The following is a 10714-nucleotide window of genomic DNA, read 5'->3' as shown; positions in this document are numbered from 1 at the left end:
GTCAACAGCATTCTGGGAAAACTGTTTAACAGCATCATTAATAAAAGGATTATCGCCTTCCTCACCCAGGGTGACGTCCTCAGCAGAAGCCAAGCTGGGTTCATGCCAAACCACCGCACCACGGACCACATTTACACCCTGCAAAGCCTCATCAAGACCCACGTCCACGACAAAAAACAGGGGAAAATATTTGCATGTTTCGTGGACTTCAAAAAGGCCTTTGACTCAGTGTGGCATCCAGGCCTGTTCCTGAAACTCCTGGAGAGCGGAATAGGTGGCAGGACCTACGACGTGATCAAGAGCTCATACACTGAGAACCGGTGCAGCGTGAAGGTGAACGGAAAGAGGACGGCTTTCTTCCGACAGGGCCGTGGGGTCAGACAGGGCTGCAGCCTGAGTCCAACTCTATTCAACATCTATATAAATGGACTAGCAACAGCTCTAGAGTCCTCCCCCACTCCAGGCCTCAGTCTGCATGACCGAGAGGTGAAGTTCCTGCTGTACGCAGATGACCTCCTGCTACTCTCCCCAACTGAAAGAGGCCTCCAAGATAGCCTGGCAGTACTGGAAACATTCAGCACCACATGGGCGCTTCCCATCAACCAAAAGAAGACCAAAGTCATGGTGTTTCAGAAGAGGAACCAGAACAAAATAAACACTCCCTCCTTCACATTAAATGGCTCCACGCTGGAGAACACCAGCAGCTACACCTACCTCGGTCTGGAGCTAAGCAATAACGGGAGCCTCAAGCAAGCAGCAGAAGCCCTGAAAGGAAAAGCATGCAGAACCTTCTATGCCATCAGAAGACAACTGTACCACCTCAAACCACCTGTGAGAGTCTGGCTCAAGATATTTGACAGCGTCATCACCCCTATACTGCTATATGGCAGCGAGGTATGGGGCCCAGTGACCTACCCAGACCACACAAAGTGGGATTCCAGCCCTACCGAAGTCTTCCACATGGAGTTCTGTAAATATCTCCTCCAAGTCCATCGCAGCACCTCAAACATAGCCTGTAGGGCAGAGCTGGGCCGATTCCCCTTATGGTTCACTATACACAAGAGGGCGCTATCACACCAGGCACACACACAGAACAGCAACCCCAGCTCCTACCATCATAAAGTCCTGTTGAGCCGGAGCCCAGAGCAAGCCAGGAACCCCGGCAGCCAGTCCAGCCAAAGTCAGCAACACCCCCTGACAAAAGCCCAAATAAAAGAGATCTCAGAGAGCTGCAAGATGCAATACATAGAGGACTGGAAGAGTGAATTAGAGAACTCCCAGAAACTCACCATCTACCGGTCACTGCGGAGGGACTACACTCTGGCCCCATATCTGGAAAGGCTACGCCACCCCAAAGACAGGCAGACCCTGAGCCTGTACAGACTGAGTGCCCACAGCCTAGAGGTGGAAACAGGGCGGCACCGACAGACATACAAGCCGCGAGAGAACAGACTGTGCCAGCACTGCCAGCAGGGGGCTCTGGAGGACGAGACGCATTTCCTACTGCACTGTGACAAATACTCAGCAGTGAGGGGCTCCCACTTCCAGAAATTTACCACCCATAGCCCGGGCTTTCCATCCATGGATGAGGACATGAAACTCCGCTTCCTACTGGGGGAAGAGGAATCAATGGTGGAGATCGCCGCCCAATATGTCACCACATGTCATAAGCTGAGGGGAACCTAAGACCCCTAAATGGACTGTCAGAGCCCAAATTGTGCCCCCCAACTCCCCATAACCCTGATCCCCTCCCACCACACTTACTGTATTTCTCCTGCTTTGGCAACACTAATTGTATTTTGGTCCTGCCAATAAAGCATATTTGAATTTGAATTTGAATTTGAGAGGGAGAGAGATAGAGAGGGAGAGAAACAGAGAGGGAGAGAGAGGGAGAAGGAGAGAGAGATAGAGAGAGAGGGAGAGAGAGATAGAGAAAGAGAGAGAGGAGGAGAGAGAGAGAGGGAGAGGGAGGGAGATACTTGTCATAAGCTGAGAGGAACGTAAGACCCCTAAAAGGACTTTCAGAGCCCAAACTGTCCCCCAAATCCCCACAATCCTGATCCCCTCCCACCACACTTACTGTATTTCTCTTGCATTGGCAACACTAATTGTATTCTGGTCCTGCCAATAAAGCATATTTGAATTTGAATTTGAGAGAGGGAGAGAGAGAGGGAGAGGAAAAGAGAGAGAGGGCGAGAGAGTGAGTGAGAGAGGCGAGAAAGAGGGAGAGAGGCAGAGAGGTGGAGAGAGAGAAGGAGAGAGAGAAAGAGCGGGAAAGCGAAAGAGAGACAGAGAGAGAGGGTGAGGGAAAGAGAGAGAGGGAGGGAGAAAGGGAGAAAGAGAGGGAGAGAGGGAGAAGGAGAGACAGCGAGAGAGTGAGAGAGAGATAGAGATGGAGACAGAGGGGGAGAGAGAGAAAGAGAGAGGGAGAGAGAGAGGGAGATAGGGAGGGTGAGAACAGGAGAAAGGGAGAGAAAGAGGGAGAAAGAGGTCAGAGAGAGAGCAAGAGAGGGAGAGGTAAAGAGAGAGAGGGAGAGAGAGGGAGAAAGAGAGGGGAGAGAGAGGGAGAGAGAGAGAGGGAAAGGAGAGAGAGGAGAGAGGGAGAGAGAGGGCAATAGAGGGACAGAGGGAGAGAGGGAGAGAGAGAAAGAGAGAGATAGAGAGATATAGATGGCTGGCTGCATGTGGGTGGAGACCTGAACTGCCCAATTAGTGACATCCATTGGTGTTCAGGTCAAGTTCGGGGCCTATACTCTGTGCCAAGTGAGAAGATAAGTTGAATGCTTCCACACATACTGCAAAAGTCCTAAAAAGTCCCTCCGGTCCTGTGTGTGCTGAGGCTGCTGCGGAGGCATCCCTCCATGATCCAGGATGCAAACACGCTGTGAAGGTGTAGGGCACTCCGGCCAGTAGTGTTGCCTGCAAAGCAAGCGCAAGTGTACCGCCTCCGTAGCAGCAGCTATCCAGCTCGGATCCGGAGCCGCGGTGGTTTGAGGGGTCTCCGGCCCCGGGGGGTCCACTCAAATTAAAAAGGAGTGGGGGAGTATATACACGGGATTATGAAAGTTTGTGACGCCACCCACAGTGTGTGGTAAGATATGGTACCACCGCTGCTGTTGGGGACGCCTGGTGGCAGTGGTATGCCAGCAAGGTGTTTTAACCCCTCCATGGGTAGGGGGTTTTTGCCCCGGGAGCTCGGTGATGGTGGTGATCAGGTGCCCCTGGGAAGTAGGAGAAGGGTTTTCAGTGTACTCACTCAGTCTAGAATTAGCCCACCAACAACTTGTAAACCAGAGTTCTGAGCACCACTGCAGCTGGGAGGGAGCTCGCTTGGGTCCGTGCCCTTGGTGTTGCGGTTAGTCTGTGACCCTTTCCTTGGCACCTGTGTTTTCTTCTTTGGACCCTCAAGTCTGAAACTTTTTGGGTCCCGCTCACCCGTATAGCTAACTGATTGAGTTTGCTCTCAGGGTTCATGCGTAGGATTCCTTTGGACTTTATTGGGAAAGTCCTATCCCATCAGTGCGCTAGTACCCCGATTTTGGAGCGGGTTGGGGATGACACTTGAAGTCTTCACCCCCGTCAGGTAAATTACCAGGACGTGTGAAGCTACTTCCTGGCCTAGGGTCCACGTACCCCGTTGTGCCCTGGCCTCTGCCCGGTGATAGCTCAAGGCAGCTGGCCACCCTCCTCGACAGTCTGTGCCCCCTGACACTATCCCCTGCGACCGGGGTTCCAGCTCCTACCAGGCCCAGACCAACGTCTGCCACCTAGTGTTCGGGAGCCCTGCTCCACCTGTGACCTCTCCTCATGAGAGTCACTTCACCTCCTTCTCCTTCCACTACCACTTCACTTTTCTCACTTTCTCACTCTCCCCTACCAACCCCCCATAAGGGGGGCCCTATTCCCTTCAGGCACTCCAATGGTGAGCTAAATGCGCAGGCGTGAGATTAGGGGCGGGTACGAGCATGGCGCTGGTGAGGTCATGCACCCCCTCAACCAACCCCCCAAGTGGGTGACCCTATTCCACTAAGGCCATCCACTGGTGTGTCTGGTGGGTGAGGTGTAGAGTGTACCTAGGATTTTGATTAACTGATGTAGGCAACACCATACAGTTGGGAACCCATAACCAAGAAGGAGGTGGATATTGCACGGGAGGGCAGATTGTGCAATACCCTGTAATGACCTGATAGTCCAGGGGCGTCACACATCCCCTTTAACTGGCTATAATGGAGATTGAATTATCAAATAGTTGAGTATTTGGTGTGTTTTTACCTCAGTATTTGTAGCCAAAACCATGAGTGAGTGATAAATACAGAAGTGGTGTCCGTGTTTCTATTATACCTTTCCTCTGATTGTTCCACTCCTGGTTTTGGCTACAAATCCTGAGGGAACAACACTCACCAAATACTCAACATGTGTACCTGGCCTAAGGGTATGTGCCAAGTTTTACAAGGTAAAGCTGGCAGTCTTTTTCCTGAAGCGCTTCATTGTTAGTTTTGCCATAGTTTTTGGAACAACTATACTATAAATAGACAGTGTCTTGATATTTGAAGCCACCAAAAGAATGAATGTGCTACTTCTTTTAAAGAGGACCAACCACCAGGATTTTCATATATAAAGTAAAGCCAGTGCTATATACGTGCTATCATGCTGATTCTAAACATATCTTTAGTTGTGAGATTGGATGTATGGTTTCTGAAATATAGGCAAGTGAAGTTTGTGAAATGCACTGTTATTTGATGAGAGGCGCAATGGAATATCTAATAGGTGGGTTGGGTTTTGCTAGTTATTCCTACCACTATCTGCTGCCTGTCCTTCCTCCCCCCTGTCTCTGTTATTACAGGGGGAGGAGGGAGGGAGGAAGGACAGGCAGCAGACAAGGGTGTGATTAACTAGCAAAACCCAACGCTCCTATTAGATATTCCATTGCACCTCTTATCAAGTAACAGTTATTTCACAAACGTCATAAGTAGCCGTAAATAAGAAATGTTGCCATTCAGGTCCACTTGCCGTTTCCACTGGTCATCACAAGATTACGTGTACAGTATGTGATTTACATAGTTCCCGTCATGTCTAGACTATAGTGTTAGACATTTCTCAATAGAATCTATTGAATGAAGCGGCTGACACTAGTGGGCATGTGTTGACCGATGGATCTGGTAAACGGAGTCAAAACCCAATAGTGTGTGCAGGGCTTGAGGGAAGTTTCCTCATGGGTGATAATCCCTTTATCTGAGGTTGGCTCATTGTCCTCTCCCTACAGGTGTTGTGAAACTGCCTAGACCTCCCCGGCACTAAAACATTAGTGGCATACCTAGAAGGGTGTCGGCAGGACATTTGCCACAAGTACTGCCTGACAAGAAGAGGGATGCCCACATAGGCATAGGCCAGTGAACAGAATCTTTAACTCTGATGGAAAACCATTGTAGCTCATTTCAAACAAGGAAAGAACTAACCGTTTACAATAAAACGTGTTAGTGGGAAAACTCTGGGGCATCATGTATCAAGATAAGTAAGGATAGTGGCTGATGTGAGCCAACACTTTAAGGGGGGCTTTCTTATTTTTGAGGTAGAATTGCTCTCTTCTATTAATACTCCTTTATATGACTGGCCGACACAGGCAAAATAGGCCCCTGTGCCCGAACAGTACACAGGCTGTTTGCAGTCCAATATCCCATCATAATGCACAATCCCACCGGCTTTGGAGATGGAAATGGGCCCCTTACCTCATGGGTCCCTGTGTGGTTGCAAAGGATGCATCAAGGATATGTCCATCACTGCTATCCAGCCACAACCCTGTTCAATGATGTAAAAGAAAACAATATTGATTGGTGTTTCACAAAATCTATTTCTTATGCTATGTTCCCACAATCAGGATCAGTTGAGTTTTTGACACAGCAGAATTTCTGCACCATTTCTGCACCTTAGTTTACTTGCGTGAAGTCCCGGCACTTCTTGTCATGCGCACTATGAAGCCGGGTGTACGCGTCCCAGCGTCAGAGAAGTCTACTGTAGTGTGCATGACTGGAAGTGGCGGGGCTTCTGATCATGCACACCGAGCCTTAACCCAGTGTTGGAGATGGTGACAAAGGACACGTAGACACGTTCATGCCGATGACGCTGGGCATTGAATAGCATATTAGCACGCCCACAGCGGCCTACTAAAATTCTGTCCAATCTACACCCCACCTACTGTCTCCTCCCTAATATCCTATAGAATGTAAGCCCGCAAGGGTAGGGCCCTCTTCCCGCTGTACTAGTCTGTCTATTGTAACTTATATATGTATTCTGTATGTAACCCCCTTCTCATGTACAGCACCATGGAATTAATGGTGCTCTATAAATAAATAATAATTATAATAATAATAATTGATTCCACAGCACTTTACATATATTGGGATATAACAAATATTTCAGAAAATGGTTACATTGATCACTAGAACACATGTTGCAGGTGTCAATTTTTCCAACATCTTTACATCATTTTCTGTAACATGACACATTATACAAATGCCACGTTACACACATAGATTTTTTTTCTTCCATGCCCTGACAAATCCTAAATATTCCTTGAATTTCTCGGGTATGTGCGCACGTTGCTTTTTACCTGCTTTTTACCTGCTTTTTTGCTGCTTTTTCTTCTGCGCTGTTTAATGCCAAAATGGATGTGTTCTTCTATTCAAGCAAAGTCTATGGGAATTTGGGTTTCTGGTTCACACTATGTTGTTCAAAATGCTGCCTTTTTGAGGCAGAACTTTGGTCAAAAACTCAGCTTTTCAAAGAAGCAACATGTCAATTGTTTTTGCCATTTGGGTTTTGCACTGCAAAGCTGAGTTTTTGACCAAAGTTCTGCCACAAAAAGGCAGCATTTTGAACAACATAGTGTGAACAAGAAACCCAAATTCCCATAGACTTTGCTTGAATAGAAGAACACATCCATTTTGGCATTAAACAGCGCAGAAGAAAAAGCAGCAAAAAAGCAGGTAAAAAGCAGGTAAAAAGCAACGTGCGCACATACCCTTAAAACTACAAAACACATCTGATAATAAAAGGAAACTGGTGCAGCCTACTGGCTTTTCACATGACTCTCCCGGATCTAATCTGCAAACTGCAGGTTTAAATAGTTTTCCCTCTTAGTTTAACCATTATCTGATCCAAAAGGCATGCAGGTCTGTCTATGCAGCGAGTGCGGCTGAATCCAGCGCAGCAGCGCCCCCTGCAGCACGCCAGCGCACAGAAGCTACTTAACTCTTCTGACGTCTCCAGAATTTCTAGGAATGCCCCTTCCCTGTTACTATATTTGGAGGTAGTTTCTAGGAAAATAATTTTCAGAGGATCTGGACTTCAACACAGCTCCATATTCAGAACCACTTTCAGGATCTTTTTTTTTTCTGCAGCAAACTCAGGAGCCTTTTTTTATGGATCCACAACAATGTTGTATAAAAGCTGAATCCCAGACAAATGGCACTTGTGGAGATGACATATTTCACTAGCTACATGTGCATTTTTACAGTCACTTTTTTGGATCCCTCCTGCAGCCACCAGTGGATTTTTTTTTTTTCCCCTGATCTGGCCTCTTGTGGCGTGACCATGATGATGATGAAGAAATGTTACAGAAGCCTGGCAATGTGATCTTTATATAATGAGTCAGGATTCGCTAAGGGAAGGAGCAGGGCTGAGGATCCAGCTTCCCCAGCTCAGGGAATGACAAGCAGGAGGGAGATCTGCAGCCTGGGCTCTCCCTGGTGTCTCCACAGCCTGTAAGTTACCCTCCTTTTGTCCTGATTTCTATAAATAATACAGACTGCAGCAGCCTGTAATCAGCATGGGCAGATCAGCCAGTGCATGGCACAAACACATGGCACAATGCAAGCTCTGATCCCCTGGATCTGCAGGTGTGGTGGGAGAGGGGAGAGGGGATTCATAGCTGATTTATTATCATTCATCATTACTTTACAGTATGACCTTGTATATTGCTGGATGGTGTGTGTAGGACTTTATTATACCCTACTGCTGTATATTGCATGAAGACAATGGACTAAGTACCTGTATTCTCAGGGGACCTTGCCATAGACAGTGTCTGACATTCAGCTGCAGTCTGCTTTATTACACTGCTGACTGCCAAAGCAACAGATCTCAGCTGATTTCTGCTTCTTGTAAAGTAAAATGCTATTTTTTTACAGTATCAGCAAAATGTAACCTTATCGATACAGTCTTTTCTTGTGGGTTTATTTGTTTAAAGAAAAAAAAAAAAAGTTGCGTAAATACAAAAATGTTTTAAAGCCGCCTGTGGAGGATAGAGTTAACTTTTTTAGTACGATTTTGGCAAAACAGAACCTTATAACCATTTTACTAAAGAAGCATGGCGTGCACATCTGAAATAATGTGAACACACCCACTAAGACTGAAAGTCTGTCCTATGCGTTGGCACAGGGCTAGGCGGATTTTTTGTGTGTGTGTGTGTGTTTGCATTAAAATGTTTTAAAAATCTATAGGAACACATTTTAATCACTCTAAATTCATCAATATTTATGGTTTGTAAAAGAAGGAAATAAGTGACAACTATTGATTGTCGCCTATCCTGATTGATCAGTGGTATATGTTGGCACAGGGTTAGGCATTTTGGGTTTTTTTGTGCGTGTTTTCTTTAAAATGTCCTTTTTAGGTTTAGGTTAGGTTAAAATGTGTTGTTTTTTTTCGTGTGTGTTTGCTTTAAAATGCCCTAAAAACCTATAGGAACACATTTTATTTACTCCAAATTTATGTTTTGTAGAAGGAAACAAGTGACAACTATTGATTGTCGCCTATCATGATCGATGAGTGATATGCGTTGGCACAGGTCTAGGCATTTTGGGGTTTTTTTTTGTCGAGTTTGCTTTAAAATCTCCTAAAAACCTATAGGAATACATTATATTGTCTCCATATTTATGGTTTATAGAAAGAGAAAATAAGTGACAACTATTGATCGTCGCCTATCCTGATCGATGAGTGAAATGCGTTGGCACATGTCTAGGCATTTTGGGGGTTTTTTTGTGCGTGTTTGCTTTAAAATCTCCAAAAAACATATAGGAACACAATATATTTTCTCCATATTTATGGTTTGTAGAAAGAGAAAATAAGTGACAACTATTGATCGTCGTCTATCCTGATTGATCCCTGGTTGGCACAGGACTCATTGTTTTGGTTTTTTTTATGTGTGTGTGTGTGTGTGTTTGCTTTAAAATGTCCTAAAAACCTATAGGAACACATTTTATTTACTCTAAATTCATCAATATTAATGGTTTGTAAAAGGAGAAAATAAGTGACAATTATTGATTGTCGTCTATCCCGATTGATGAGTGGTATGCGTTGGCACAGGGCTAGGCGGTGTTTTTTTTGTGTGTGTGTTTGCTTTAAAATGCCCTAAACTCCTATAGGAACACATTTTATTTACTCCATATTTATGGTTTATAGAAGGAGGAAATAAGTGACATCTATTGACTGTTGCCTATCCTCATATCCTGATTCATGACTAGTTTGCGTTGGCACAGGGCTAGGCGGCGTTTTTTTGTTGGTGTGTGTGTGTGTGTGTTTGCTTTAAAATGCCCTAAAAACCTACAGGACACATTTTATTTACTCCATATTTATGGCTTGTAGAAGGAGGAAATAAGTGACAACTATTGATTGTTGTCTATCCTGATTGATGCGTGGCATGCATTGTGATGAGTGGCACAGGGCTAGACATTTTCGGCTTTTTTGTGCGTTTGCTTTAAAATGTCCTAAAATCCTATAAGAACACATTTTATTTACTCCAAAATCATCAATATTTATGGTTTGTAGAAAGAAAAATGTGACAACTATTGATTGTCGCCTATCCTGTTTGATATTAGATTGGTAGAGATATATAAATATAGGACATAATGGTCTTATTAACTATGGCATGTATAAAACAGCTCGAAAAACATCTGAATATTGCCACTTGATAACTTAACCATGACCTCCCTCCTATCCATAGGACCAGGAGGCCTTTGAAGACTTTAGACCTACCCGAGCCTATACGGGTTACATCGAAAACGTGGTCACTGACACTTAAATTATTACTGAAAGCATAAAATACTTATAAAATTATCAGAGATTACACTTAGATTTACATCACCAGAGGTGCTTATAGGAAAAACCATGATGTATGCACTATTAGGAAAAGGTTTGCATATGGATTGTATATATTTTAACACCTAAAGAGGCAAATCCGCATACACCTTTATAGATGTGAATTCTCGCCATCACGTCAGGGTCATCAAAAGGTCCCCGAATGAACATTTCTGGTTGCAACCGATACTCTCAAAATCCCTTATAAAGTTATCATGTTTAAATAATCCCTTGCAGACGCTCCCTAAATTGCTGATATGTTATAAACCTTTAGCCTTTATGGTGGTTAAGGTAGGGCAGAGTTGGGGGTGAAAAAAAGACACAGTTTGCTATATATTTCATATCATCCAATTATTCTACCAGTTGTTACTTTTTTGGGTTCGGGCCGAGGCGCCTGCAATCCATGATCCGAGCCAAAGCTAACAAAATAAGGGTTGACAGCTACATTTGGAAAGGACTTGAATCTTATGGCTCTCGTTCTCCGGTTAACCCTGCCCTGTCTTTTTTTTTTTTAAAGCATTTTTTAAAAAGTACTTTTTTTTTTTTTTCTTGGGCTGAAGTTGTCGGGAAAGTTTGAAATGTGTTC

General features: G+C 44.9%; 1 long non-coding RNA gene across 1 annotated transcript in view; it reads left to right on the top strand.

Moving 5' to 3' along the window:
- Nucleotides 1-7391: 7391 nt before the first annotated feature.
- LOC142245316 (uncharacterized) overlaps nucleotides 7392-10714 on the top strand; it is a 146970-nt gene continuing 143647 nt past the window's right edge. Inside the window, exon 1 of the long non-coding RNA XR_012724764.1 lies at nucleotides 7392-7760. This is a non-coding gene — a long non-coding RNA (uncharacterized LOC142245316). The remainder of the gene's footprint in view (nucleotides 7761-10714) is intronic.

The sequence above is a fragment of the Anomaloglossus baeobatrachus genome, chromosome 7, assembly GCF_048569485.1.
Source record: "Anomaloglossus baeobatrachus isolate aAnoBae1 chromosome 7, aAnoBae1.hap1, whole genome shotgun sequence".
NCBI classification, from domain to species: Eukaryota; Metazoa; Chordata; class Amphibia; order Anura; family Aromobatidae; genus Anomaloglossus; species Anomaloglossus baeobatrachus.
The sequence above is the reverse complement of the archived record's forward strand: the minus strand, read 5'-3'. Positions and strand labels throughout refer to the sequence as shown.